Genomic DNA, 13020 nt, shown 5'->3' with positions numbered 1-13020 from the left:
CGGTTGATTGTTTGGCTATTAATAGCTCGGCTGACCGTAGAGCCTGACAGGGGTCTGTGTGGATCAGCTCAGAGAGGAGGGTGCCACTCTGCAGGCTTTAGCACTCTGCATGCATCTGTGTATGTGTGTGTAAGTGTGTATGTATGTGTGTGTATCTGTATCAGAGCATGCTTTAGGACCAACTTGCCCTCATTTTATTTTCTACTCAATATTTATTTTAACGTTGATTTTTCCATATTATGTGGTTCAAGTCTTACTATGGGATGTCTTTATATGTCAGTTGCCTTATAGCTTTAGTTAAGCTGTCTACACTAAAAGAGTCTCGTAAAAATGGGTTGGGTTAGCCATAAAGGAGGACGAGAATACAGTAATAGATCAAAGTCAATAATACAATAAAAACATAAAAAATGCAGTTAAGATATTAAAAGCAAGAACAACTAAAATCAATTTGGTCAGCCATGAAAACTTTGAATTGTCTCATTGGTATTAATGTGGACACTTTAAAGTGTTGTTGGAGCACTTTCCTTGGGGCGTATTAAGAGAAATAGAATCTACCTTACTCTGTGTGAATTTGGGGAACTTGTAATGTGAGCCATGACTGTGAGCGTGTATGATAGTTTCCCATGTGAATCGGGAGCAGAGTTGAGAGACGGGGAGTGCTTTGTAAATAAATAAGTAAAAATGCTGATCTCTCCGTACTGATAGAGCTGACGGGTCAGTTTTTTTTTTTTTTGGTATAGAAGACGATGATGTGTTCCATAGGTATCTCCAGTCATGAATCTTTAGCGCTGAGTGACAGAGGGCATCTAGGGGTTTGAGAGTTGTGCTGGCCGCTAGGGCTCGGAATCTTTGGGTGTCTCGCGATTCGATGCGATTTTGATTCTTGGGGTCACGACTCGATTGAGAATCTATTTTCGATTCTGAACAATTCTGGATTCATGATTCAAAGTTTATTTTTGAATTAGTACATACTTCAGGATATACGCCAGTCATCTGTGAGACTGGCTGAATTTCTTGCTGCTCCATTTGGCATTCAACTGAGGGAAAGAGCTAGCCTTAGCACTTAGCAGGAAGTGACTGGTTAGCCCAATTTTTTTTTTTTACATGAATTGATTTTTTTTCCCCCCACCTGTACTGGCCGCCCTTCAGTATATATCACCTCCCTAATCCAGCACCGAGAGAAATACAGCTCTGATGATTCTTTCCCCTGTATATAAAGGGAAAGCATGATTTATTTCTAGAGAGAAAGCCTCAAAGTTGTCTTTTTGATAAAAGCATGTCGGTGTGTCTTTTTAAAAGAAAGCTTTTATAATATTGCACTGTTTTTATTTCTATTATCCTGTTATCAGCTGAATAAATGTTAATTGTCATCGTCAGTATGTATTTCATTTAAAAACAACATCCATTTTGGGTTTGTAACAAATATGTCAAAGTGTTAAAAAAAAAAAAAGTATTTGAAGCCAACAAAGAAAACACATCAGACCCAACACTCAGTGATGGAGACACTGAGCTAGTGAGGCACTTTGCTAGCTAGAAATCCCTTAAGAATTTACTCCCAAGTTGCAAAATATAATAAAAACACTGAAGTGTGGGATAAAAAAACTAAAACCACACAATTTGAAGACCCAACACTCGATGACAAAGTTCAAATAACAGAACTTAAAGCAGACGATAATAAGCCGCCTGAGCAAATACTCACTAATAGAGGCCACATGGAAACTTTCAACAACCGAATACATGTAAATGTAAGGCGAGCAGACATCATGCAAACTAAGTCATGAACACAACACTTGTGTTTTTTTCACTTTGAATAACATAAATTTAATGGCTGTCAGCATGTGAAGCCCAAATCCCCAAAAACAACGTTTTCGATTTGCCGAACAATTTTAGTTTCTCTTCGACTATCTTCACGCGTCCACATTTAATTCAGCAGACAGACTTGTGACTTGACATGAAGAACTTTCAAAAGTATTCAACTTATCCCACTTTCATTTCCCTGTACGTGTGTGTGTGCCTCTGTGTGTGTGTGTGTGTGTGTGTGTGGATGTGCCTGTGCCTGTGTGTGTGGGCACAGGGGGCACTGTGAGTGGCATGAAACAAGTCAACGCTTTGTTGTATTGATGCTCAGAACAACACTGCTCTTGTTCCTGTACTGTCAGCATGATTTAGTCGCACTTGTTGGAACGCACACGGACAGAGAAAAGTCAGTGTGTCTCTGAGAGCCATGTGCCAAATTCATTCGCCATGACTACAGTCGTCATGACATCACCTGCATGCTGCATCTGTGTGTGACTAGTAGAAAGTGTGTGTGTTTGTGTTTGTGTGTTAGGGCTGCACAAGCATTCAAATGTCATGGTTATTGCAAGATAACCATGAACAATAAACACATGCCAAAAACATTCTGAATCACCATGAATATGGACATTATTTTTTGTCCACATTCATGTAATTTTCTTATTTTATTTTTCTACCAATGTCTTTAATTGACTCGCTGAATGGGTCGCTTTAATCAATACATTTGCTTCCACTTTTATAAATATGTTATTCTTAATTAGCGCTCTCCCCCCGCGGCTCACCTAACATGAAAAATGAAGACAGCATAGAGTTTGTGGAGGTGCTTGTATGCTCTGTATATGATTATTATTCTGCTGTCACTTTTAGTGCAGAATACAGACTGACTGTAGTTTGAGTGTAACTTGAAGGCTTTAAATCCCTCCCTCCTCTCTGGCAGTGAATCTGCATGAGTCACTGGAGCTGATGGAAATGGAATGAGACTGTGCAGAGCAGGACTAGTTGGGATTGTGTTGGTGAGGGTGGGGGTGGGTAGTGACTTAATGACATGGAAAAAAAAAGGTTTTATGCTAATGACTGTCTAAATTTATCCCCCACTTTGTGTATAAACACACAGACAAATCAAGGCGCACACACACACACACACACACACACACACACATACAGAAACAGAAACCTACCAGTTGCTGTGAGTGAAGCTCTGACAAGGAGCCATAATGTTGCATTTGCAAAAGGAACAATATTAGGACCATGCAAAGGGAGCAGGGAGAGGAGTGCTATTTAGGAAAGGAGATATTACCTTCATAGAGTGTGTGTGTGTGTGTGTGTCTGTGTGTCTGTGTGTCTGTGTGTGTGTGTGGGTGTGTGGGTGTGGCTGTGGGTCTGGATGTGTGTTGTTTCTTGTAAAAGTCATTAGCCAAGCAAAGAGCTCTCACATGGGAGAGGTGTCCTCCACCCACAGAAAGCAGGTCAGACTCAACAAGCCCGTTTGATTCAGATATTTCTCGGTCTCGGTGTACCATCATGGGAATCTTGTGCTCTACATTTTCACCAGGCTTTTTGGATTTTTTTTCATACTTAGACACCCAGTTAAATAAAGGGTTTGAAGGTGTTATTGGAAAGGTAATCCAAATGTCCTTACAAACTTGTACCGTCTTCGTATTCATGCTCCCATGGGGTCTGTTAAATTTAAGCCACACTTGCAAAGTGACTCAATGGATGTTGGGCTGTTAGTACAACCATTTTTGGTAAAGACTTTAAAGGTCTCTATAAACTTGAAAGGATGGATTTAGAATTCCCTGCAGCTTGGCATTCATATTTTTGCAGACATTCATGTTTCACAGAGGAAGCATCCTAATGCCCTTGGTTATCTCCTGACATTTCCTCCCGTGCCATCATCAGATTGAACATTTTTAAGGGATTTCGGGGCAACAATTTGATGGATTAATCTGAAATTTGCTTCAGATATTCCAAGGCTGCCTCTGAATCTCACACTGAGCACAATACTTTGCCCCCACCCCATCCGTTAAGAATCCTCTGGTGAATAGGCTGCCCAATTTCCTTATAGGTTCAAGGGGTCAATGAACCATTGCGATGGCCTTCCAAATGTCGTGTTTTTCAGATGCGATCTAAAAATGCGGTAAGAAGCTCAAAATGTTTCTTTGCCTTAGAAACCGAGAAGCGTGAATTGTTTCGACTGGTGCGGGCCGGGGAAACAACCCAGATTGCAAAGAATCGTGCAAAAAAAAATTCTACAATCTGCTGGCTTTTCTTCGTTTTATGTTGAAGGAATGGAAAGATGAACATGGTAAACATTGTAGCTGACAAACACCGGCTTGTTGGCGTCATCATGCTGACGTTAGCATGTAGCTCAAAGTACAGCTTGCTTTATAATAATTAGACGGCTTCATAGAGCCACTGACATGACTCTAAATTATTGCTCTGGTTATTTTAGAAAAAGGAGAAGGGAAAAGCCATGCCCTGAGGAAGAATGACTCACAATCTGTCTGTCCACTCCTGGTTTATACCTCCTTCGCTTTTTTTCACAGCCTCACTGACAGACGGCAGCTCCTCCTCCCCATGCCTGACATTTCCAGCTGATGTATTAGACCCAAACATGAGTGCAAGTGCCCTTTTAAACTTTGCAGCAATGCAGATTGTGGATGCACTTATTGGGGGCTATTTTTGGACAAAAAGAGCTAGAGGAAAGCTGTGAGAGAATGAAAAAGGGAACGTGGAAATCTGTTCTCAGGCCTTTATGTTTGTCTCTTGCACACGTACTCAGACAGGGAGACATACACACTGTATGTTACTTCACAATGAGCTTCAGGAAGCTGGCTTATCTCTGTCTTCCACTGCATCCACAATGACATCCTGCCTCCCTTTAGCTTCTTTCACTCTGCCAGTCTGTGTGTCAGTCCATAATGTAGCTTCCTAAAGCTGAGCTGAGCCCCGTGCAACAGCTGCCAGGTGGAACTGCCTTTTAGCTTGTTGCTCTTTAGCACTAATCGTCAACTGGCGCCTGCAGTCCATCAAAACATGTTGTCTGTCTCCCTGGTTCTCTACGATCCATGCACACTGTTATTGTAGGCGATTGATCTGCTTTCATCTGAGGGCTGCACTACAAAGGGAGAGTGAGCATCCCCAGCACTGCTGAGGTGCCCTTCTGCAAGGCACTGAAATCCCACCTGCTTGGGGCGCCCCCTGTGTGCAGCCCCTGATACGGAAATGTCTCCATATTAATGCACGTCCACAGGTTCTGTTTGTGCATGTGTGTATTTTAGACCTGTGTGTGTGTGTGTAAATGAGTGTGAAGCCAAATTTAACCTTGGGGAACAATACGGTAAATAATCAAAATAAATCAAATGAAAATTGTGTTTTCAGTTTTTCCTTATTAAAGGACACTGTCCTAAATGCACGCCCATAAAACATCCATATGCAAATACATCTTGTGTATCATTGCTACGTTTTTAGTACACTACAATATGCACGTGTCACATAATAAAAAGAAGGATAAACACAGAGTGCATTTGATGGTAAAAAAAAATATATATATTTGTTAATTGTGAACAATTAATAATTTATTGCACAACAAATACAAAAAATAACAGGGCACTTTATGTTTCTCCCCTCAGGTATTGTGATAAATTGTAGTAGCTTAAGGCTGTGTTCTTACCCAACATTGTTTGGGGAACCTTAGTTTGTGTGTTTGGAACAAATAATGTGTCAATAGAGTTTGTTAACACAGGCAACTGGAAAGAAATTGAACAAATAATAGTTTCCGTCCTCTGCCAAGTTAACATTGCGCGATTGTTTGGAGTAAGAGTGGCACTTGGCAACTGTCCCAACTTTTGTTTGCCAGCCCTGCTTTGCTTGTGTTTGCATCCTTTCATTGTTAACACCACAGTCACACCTCCAGTTCATTCATTGTTTTTGGTCCTCCTACCCTTCCCCAGTTTACTCTTGCCCCAGCCTCTCTGGTCTTTCTTTGTCACTGGAACATTTTTCAGAGGGTTTGCTGCAGTGCAATTATCCCCCAAAAAGTGTCTTTCTGTTTTTTGTTTTTTTTTTGTGGCTCCCTTTGAATCTCCTACAAACAATTCTGCAGCATAGATATTCTGCCCCACATTCTGAGACAATAAGAGCGCTGTACCCCAGGGTAAGGTTGACTTCAGAGTGAATCAATAATGGAAGAGGAGATCCATGCATTATGAATAAAGAAACATCGCACCTCGCCACAATCGCTTGTCTATAGCAAAATGTTTATTCAGTAAACTGCTATCCCAACACTGTGGACCGGCTAAGTGGAACCACGTTGAAGTTTTGTATTTTAACAAATCCTGTGAATCTCACAACCATTCTGTCTCTTTAGGCTTTCAGATCTTGTTTTGGTCATGCAGCACATTATCTAACATTCTTGTGTACAGTGCAGCATGCACCCAAGGGGCAACAGCAGCAGATGTTAGATATCCCACAATTCTTTGCATCTATGCGAAAGGCATCTTCAAAGTGGAACAAAATTACAGCAAGGAGGTTTTTTTTTTTTTTTTTTCATCATCAGTTCTAAGATTTTAACTCACATCTGTGAGAGAAGTGTGGCAAGTCTGCTAGCATGTGGTGTCATTATATAACAGCTGTTGTGACTAAAAGAGCTGATCCAGAAACAGTTGTGTTTACTTTGACAGTTGATATCTCAACTGCTTGCATTCATCTCCAATGTCACTCTATGATATCACAACATTTGTGGCTGCAGCTCTACTCAAAATGATAATGCATTTGTTATATGGCATGTGTGAAATCTAAGACACCTCAATAGCTGAGGAATCATTTGAGCTGTCATCTTTACCTGTAGCATGAAATATGTAAAATATATGAAAAAAAAACAAATAGGTCTGATTAGTTATTGTCATTATGGGCACACACTGCACAGGAGGTGAATGTTTTTTAAATGGCTCTGTTTTGATTTCATGAACTATACGTGTTATGCATAATGCATAGTTTGGCGCGTAGCTGACATGATTGACAGGTGGACGTGATGTAAAGGCTTTAAAACCCGCCTCAGCTCCAGCTGTCAGCCTGTTGTTATAGGTTAACTGACAGTTAGGTTGAGATAGGAATTCCAGCATGACGCCTGCTGCACTTTGGAACCCCCTGTCGTAACAGATGGGTGACGTCACCCAAGCTTCGTCCATTAATATACAGTCTATCATTCTACCATGGACTGTATATACATGGACGTAGTCTCAGTGACATCACTCATAGGTTTCTAAAGTGGACTTTTGAAGCCCTTACATCCTCCTAACAGGCAAAGTGCTGGAGCTGATTCGGGCCTTCTTTTTTCAGAGAAAAGCGCTGCCTTCAGTGCCTTTTGAGCGCTTATGCGCGAGTGTTCTGTAACCTTAACAACGGGATCTAGCCTGCGGTGCAGCCGGCCGGAGCACGACCGAGCACTACGCATCAATTTAGCACAAAAAATAACAAACTGGACGGGAAGTCAGACACCGATACGACCGGTTTATTTTCAGAATAAAACTCTCTGTTTTGACGGTTCAGAAAAACGTCCGTTTGTGTGTTTTTTTTTTATAAGGTTTTTATTGAGTTTTATACCACGAACATCGTATTATCTCGTGCTGTCGTGAATGAATCTGTAACATTACCGCGGAAATTCCTTTGTCTCCGTACTCCAGCTGTCCGGCTGTGCTCTCTGTGCTGCAGACTGAGAACGCAGCCGGTGGGTGTCGACGGATGAGGACGCACGGACCCCTAACGGACCGGAGCGGACACGCAATGCACATATATCTGGTGGAAGTTCGCCGTTTTTGCGTGCATGACATCTCTTTGGGCACCGGTAACTAGGGACGTAGGTTACTACTCGTCCTGATTGGTCAGCTGTCAGAAAGGCGCTTGACGTCACCCAGCGTTTTTTTTGAAAAGTTGAAATAATTCAACTGAAAAAGGCATCGGGCGCAGCCCTTTTTTGAAAAGGCGTCCGCTTATTAAAAAGGCGTCATACTTTTTCCTTTTTCCATAGGCTTGTATGTAAAAAAGGCGCTGGCAGTTGAAAAAAGAAGTCAAGTGTGAACAGGGCCTTAAGCCTGCTTTCCAACACACAGTGGCAGCTTTACATACACACTAAGGCGTGATCACCTCATAGCGCTGTTCCACCCTGCCATCTCATCTCCCCTCTGTAAAGCCTCAGTCACTACCTCCGCTGGCCGGTCAGGGGCTCAGCTTTACATACACACTAAGGCGTGATCACCTCATAGCGCTGTTCCACCCTGCCATCTCATCTCCCCTCTGTAAAGCCTCAGTCACTACCTCCGCTGGCCGGTCAGGGGCTTAATGACTTTGCCCTACCCTTCCACCTCTATATGTTATGCATTGCACGCGAGACGTAACAATGGCGTTAAGAATCCTGCATTCAACTGTCAATCTGTAAGCTCCATGTCTTTCATGTCAGCTAATAATCAACAGGTCCAATTACAGACCTGTACACATGGAGACAACATGAGAAACCAAGACGACGAAGATCTCATCCGCACCACAACAAATGTGTCTTTGATAAGTAACCAAGGCAATTGGCAGATTTGTGTTTTGAAGGAAGCATTATGAAGAAATGTCAAGTGCGTGCTGTTTGCCCTTTTAATATTGACTTTAGTGGCTATTTTAACATTCTTCTATGAGTCACATTTTCGTCAGATATTTCTCTGGACTTGTGTGCCGTTTGTGGCAGACAAAGAATCGGCTTGAATCCGAGTTTTCACAGCAGGCCTTAACTCAAATAAGGGTGTGGAATAACAGTGAGGGTTCAAGCTGTGCAGAGGAGGGTCTCCTCTGCAGGTTTTTCAGGAAGCCACCTGTAGTGTTCATGTAGAGATTCAAGTTCTGTTTCATTCCATGCTAAGGTAACTATTCATGCTTGTATAAGCATTGAAAAAAGGAAGTTGTTGCATAGACTTTGTTGAGACTAGTCATGCTTTCACTACAGTATTCACTACAGTAAGTCAACTACAGTTGTCTAATTATTCATATAACATTAAAAGCTCCATAACTCTTTACATAGTCGGCTTTCAAGTAGTCACCGACAGCTTTTGCTTTGCTGCAGCCTTGAACAATTCAGTTCCTCTGTCACGCCCTTCCAGTCTCCCACATGAAATTCCTTCCTTACAAAGCAGTGTGTTGATATCCAGGGAGGGGCTGACCTCACACCCGCCTGCTCTCAGCCTAGTGCAAAGACACAGCTGTAGTTCCTCAAATTGAACTTTAACTACAAGACTGTGTCATTCAACCTCTGAAGCCAGGAAACACTCACTTGAACAATAGCTTCAAAAAAATGTGTCTTTGGTTTGTTGACGTATTTCTTGTGGAGGCATGTCTATGAATATAGAAAAGCAGCTAGAACCGTGCTGTAATCATCTTACTTTTTTTAAAATACTTGGTGGGTTACATTTATAAATCGGTGGCTATAATAAGTGTCAGATGTTTGCTCGCTTGCAAATGAGCCTGCCACTCGATGTGCAGGCGCACCGACTGGAAAGTCAGCTTTTCATTCAACCAACAACTAGCAATGTCCTCGTCTAAGAGAGCAGCTTGAAGTAATCAAAGCGTGAAATGACATCCAGAGCTGTGGATCTGGTAAATACAGCTTGAAAAAGAGGCCTGCTGCATGAGAAAACGAGGAGCCAGAGGAGGTCTATTTGATGTGACTCGTCGTCATTACTGGGGCGTCATATTTATTTTTAGCTCTTTATATTTATAAGGGCTGAGGGGCTGATTTGCAGTTGAACCTTTGCTCTAACTTTGCCTGATTTGTAACCCTAGAGAAAGCCCAAACTGAATCAGCACAAAACACTCAGTTATTCACCTTAGGAGGAATCATTTTGGACTAAAACACGGCCTACGCACTGTGTTGCTCATGTTTGAAAGATGGAAATAACTCTCTGTCTGAATAAACACATTCATTTGAACATCGAAACACTTGTTTGCCTTTGATCTTAAACAGCCCTGCTGGTGATTTGGAGATAGCGTTAAGATTGCATAGAGATACTATCAGACGCCAAAATGAAATGACACACCTTGATAGTAAACAAACAGCCAGTAGCACAACTTCTTTTCTTTTCTGTTCCACAATTTGCCTAGTTGAGACTTCAGCTTTGGAACCTGCCAACAGTCTCTGTATTTGGTTCTGCCTTGTTCATTTGTTACCTTTACTCTCTTGATTATTTGTTACTTTAAATTGTGGTCCAAATATAGATCCTCCTTTTGTTTATTAGACTCATCTTATTCCGAATTGGGATCCTCCTTCAATTATGTGTTACTCTTCTCAGTCCAAATTGGGTTCTTTCCTTAAATATTGATGATTTTGAGATTATTAGTCTGAATTTGGTTCCTCTCTTAAGTCTGTTTTAATGTTCTCAGTCTGAGTTGGTTACCTCCCTTGATGTGCTCCACCTTGTTGTGCGGCCGCTCTAAGTGCCTCACGTTGAAAATCATTCAACTTTTCAGAAAGGCGCTGTTGACGTCACCGCCGCTCTTTTCCAAATGTATGATATTTTCCCCGTATTTGCCACCTACGGATCGTGTCTTGTACCCACATCCTCTTTAATCCATGTCTGCTGGAGCAAAAAAAAACGATTTCAAATATAACACATACAGTAAAAAGCACTGGAGCAGTGTCGGTCATACTACAGCGGCTGTTGTTAACAGACTGTTGTTGTTGTCATAGAGACAGGACAGACGTGGGCTTTACTTCTCGGGCCGGCGCACAAAAGCTTCATAAAAGAGCTCCCGAGGGCACAACCGACGCTTTTCTAACCGGAAAAATGTCTATGTGGACACGGGCCTGAATTGGGTTCCCTCCTTTAAAATCTCTGCCAGGACTGCTCCTGGCCAAAGAAGGGCGCTGAGCCGACTTTTTTAGTTAACATTGGGCCTCATTCAGTAACAGCACTAACAATGCTATATATGTGCTTAAACCGTGTGTACAAATGTTTGAAGTACAAATCTGGGATTCATCAATATATTCTTACTTGAATTTGTTCTTACTCTGCAAACAAAAATAGAACCTCCTCAGACAATGCGTACGCACAAATGATTGACCAACTTTATCAGAAAATGTTTCCATAAATCTTTCAACTAAATGCATGACATATTAAAAATGCATTCAGTAAATAAATATAGCCTTTATAAATATACATATATATATATATTAAAAAACATATTTAAAACGTGAATTAACTGATGCATTGACTTAATGTAATATTAATTAATAATGAAAAGTATTTCTCTTTGTCCTTTAATCTAAAATCTTAAATCTAATTATCGATCACTCCCACCAATAGTGCCACGAAAGATCGTATCTGTTACCAAAACCAGCTGATTAATAGGAGCTTATTTAAGAGCATGCAGGGAACATGCATGACTATGAAACGTCTAAGAAAGTGTAAAGATCCAGCCTCGCTGAAAGATATTGCAGCCGGTGCCTTCAGAAGAGAGCGCGTCAGACCGTCAAAGCACGTTTGAAGAGTGTGACGAACACGACCGATCAGCTGATTGCGAACCGCCGAGGCACGTACACAATTGCTGCCACCATGTAATTCCCTGTAACTGGCATAAACCCTCGGCCATCTCCTAAAAAACGTATGCGTGTCCCCACCTCACCGCTCTCGTCCTGATGCACCAATCGGATGTCCTTTCGCGGAGAGATGGGGGCGTGGTTGCATGCTGATTGCAGGTTGCGGGCACGCGCCTGACGTTTTAGAATGAGTCTGATTCACTAACATACACGAGGTGGTGAGAACAAAATATGCTGGTACGCACGTGTCATGAATCTGACGGTGATTTTGTGTATGCACTTATTTTATGCGCAGAGTAAGAACATTTCTACGCACATATTAGTGAATGAGGCCCATTGTTATACATTGTAATTCAGTCTACCCGGTCGTCCTGGTCCGAATGGTCGGAATGTTTCCCGCTCCTGCTGCCACAGCCCCCTGTGCATTGCATGTCTAGAAACCTCCTACTGTTTATCTGCTCCCAAATGCCATCTGATGTTCTAAACTCGTGCTAATGCTGCGCATGATTTGTTGCTACATCTGTCAGTCGGGCAGACTAAATGATACTTAAGGCTATATCTGTCCTTCTCCCCTCTCGCTCTCATTAATCATGCAGGATCCATAGATAATGGATGGTGCTCTCAGTAGCTCTATAGCCTTTCACTGCTTAGTGGCCAGACGGATCTGTTAACGTGACCTATATACACGAGCAGACCGTTGTCCCTTCAGACATGCATCAGTGAACGTGACATCAAATAAACACAAAGGCTTCTTAGTGGTTAAGTGTTCCTTTCACTTTATACAGTCATAAGCCTTGTGGTTATTTTAGGGGTATTTTTGGCTCTAATGCAAATCCTACTTTCTCTTCTCTTAAGTCAGAAATCGAACTTAGAAGAAAATGGTATTTTAGCCAGTTTAGAACATACCTTGTTGCAGGAGCACAAATCATCTGAAGTGGTTTAGGGAAATGAAAGCCCTTCCTTTTAAATAACTCACCCAGGCCTTGCAGTACATGTGTATGTTTGAGTTTATATTTGCATTTGTAAAGGGATATTAAAGGCAAGAGGGCTCTCTTGCAGAAATCTGGACATCATTACTTTGCTTTTGTGTAGTTTGAAATTGAGAACGATGATTTTCCCGATGCCGCACACAACACTGATCTAGTGTTACAGTAAATCAGGCATTATCCCTCAGTCATTAATGTTAATGAGCAGTACATATGCGGACATATAAACACACATTAGTGTCTTTTCACAGGATTTTAATGAGTGATGGTTTTAAAAAAAAAAAAAAAAAAACACTAAAAAAGGAAAATGACAAAGATTCAATCAGATCAACTGAATATAATCCATACATTTTATGTGTTGTTGTTGTTGTTGTTTTTTTTTTAATCCTACAAACATTGTATGGTTCAGGATGTGCAGAGATCAAGTGTTTGTAATCAAACAGAGAGGTTTCCATTATGTCCTTCCCCCCTGATGGATCCAGTCAGTCTCTCTTTTGTCTGGAGTAAAGCCTCTTTGCTGGGCCATTTAGAGACATTAAGAGATGAAATAAGGTCTCGAACACCAGCTTTAACATGACATGCCCAACAGCATGTATTTACTTAAGAAGAAATGTGTATGCACATGAAACACAGGGTTACACTATTGAATGTTTACACTAACATCTGCTT

At 41.5% G+C, this 13020-nt stretch overlaps 2 protein-coding genes across 2 annotated transcripts in view; one reads left to right on the top strand and one right to left on the bottom strand.

Moving 5' to 3' along the window:
* Positions 1-13020, bottom strand: part of asap2a (ArfGAP with SH3 domain, ankyrin repeat and PH domain 2a) — a 310370-nt gene that overhangs the window by 80325 nt on the left and 217025 nt on the right. The gene's annotated exons all lie outside the window — the stretch shown is intronic.
* mboat2a (membrane bound O-acyltransferase domain containing 2a) overlaps positions 1-13020 on the top strand; it is a 44596-nt gene that overhangs the window by 10827 nt on the left and 20749 nt on the right. The window lies entirely within an intron of this gene.

This window comes from Labrus mixtus, chromosome 18 (assembly GCF_963584025.1).
Source record: "Labrus mixtus chromosome 18, fLabMix1.1, whole genome shotgun sequence".
Taxonomy (NCBI): Eukaryota; Metazoa; Chordata; class Actinopteri; order Labriformes; family Labridae; genus Labrus; species Labrus mixtus.
Note: the sequence above shows the minus strand (reverse complement) of the source record. Positions and strands in the feature narration are given on the sequence as shown.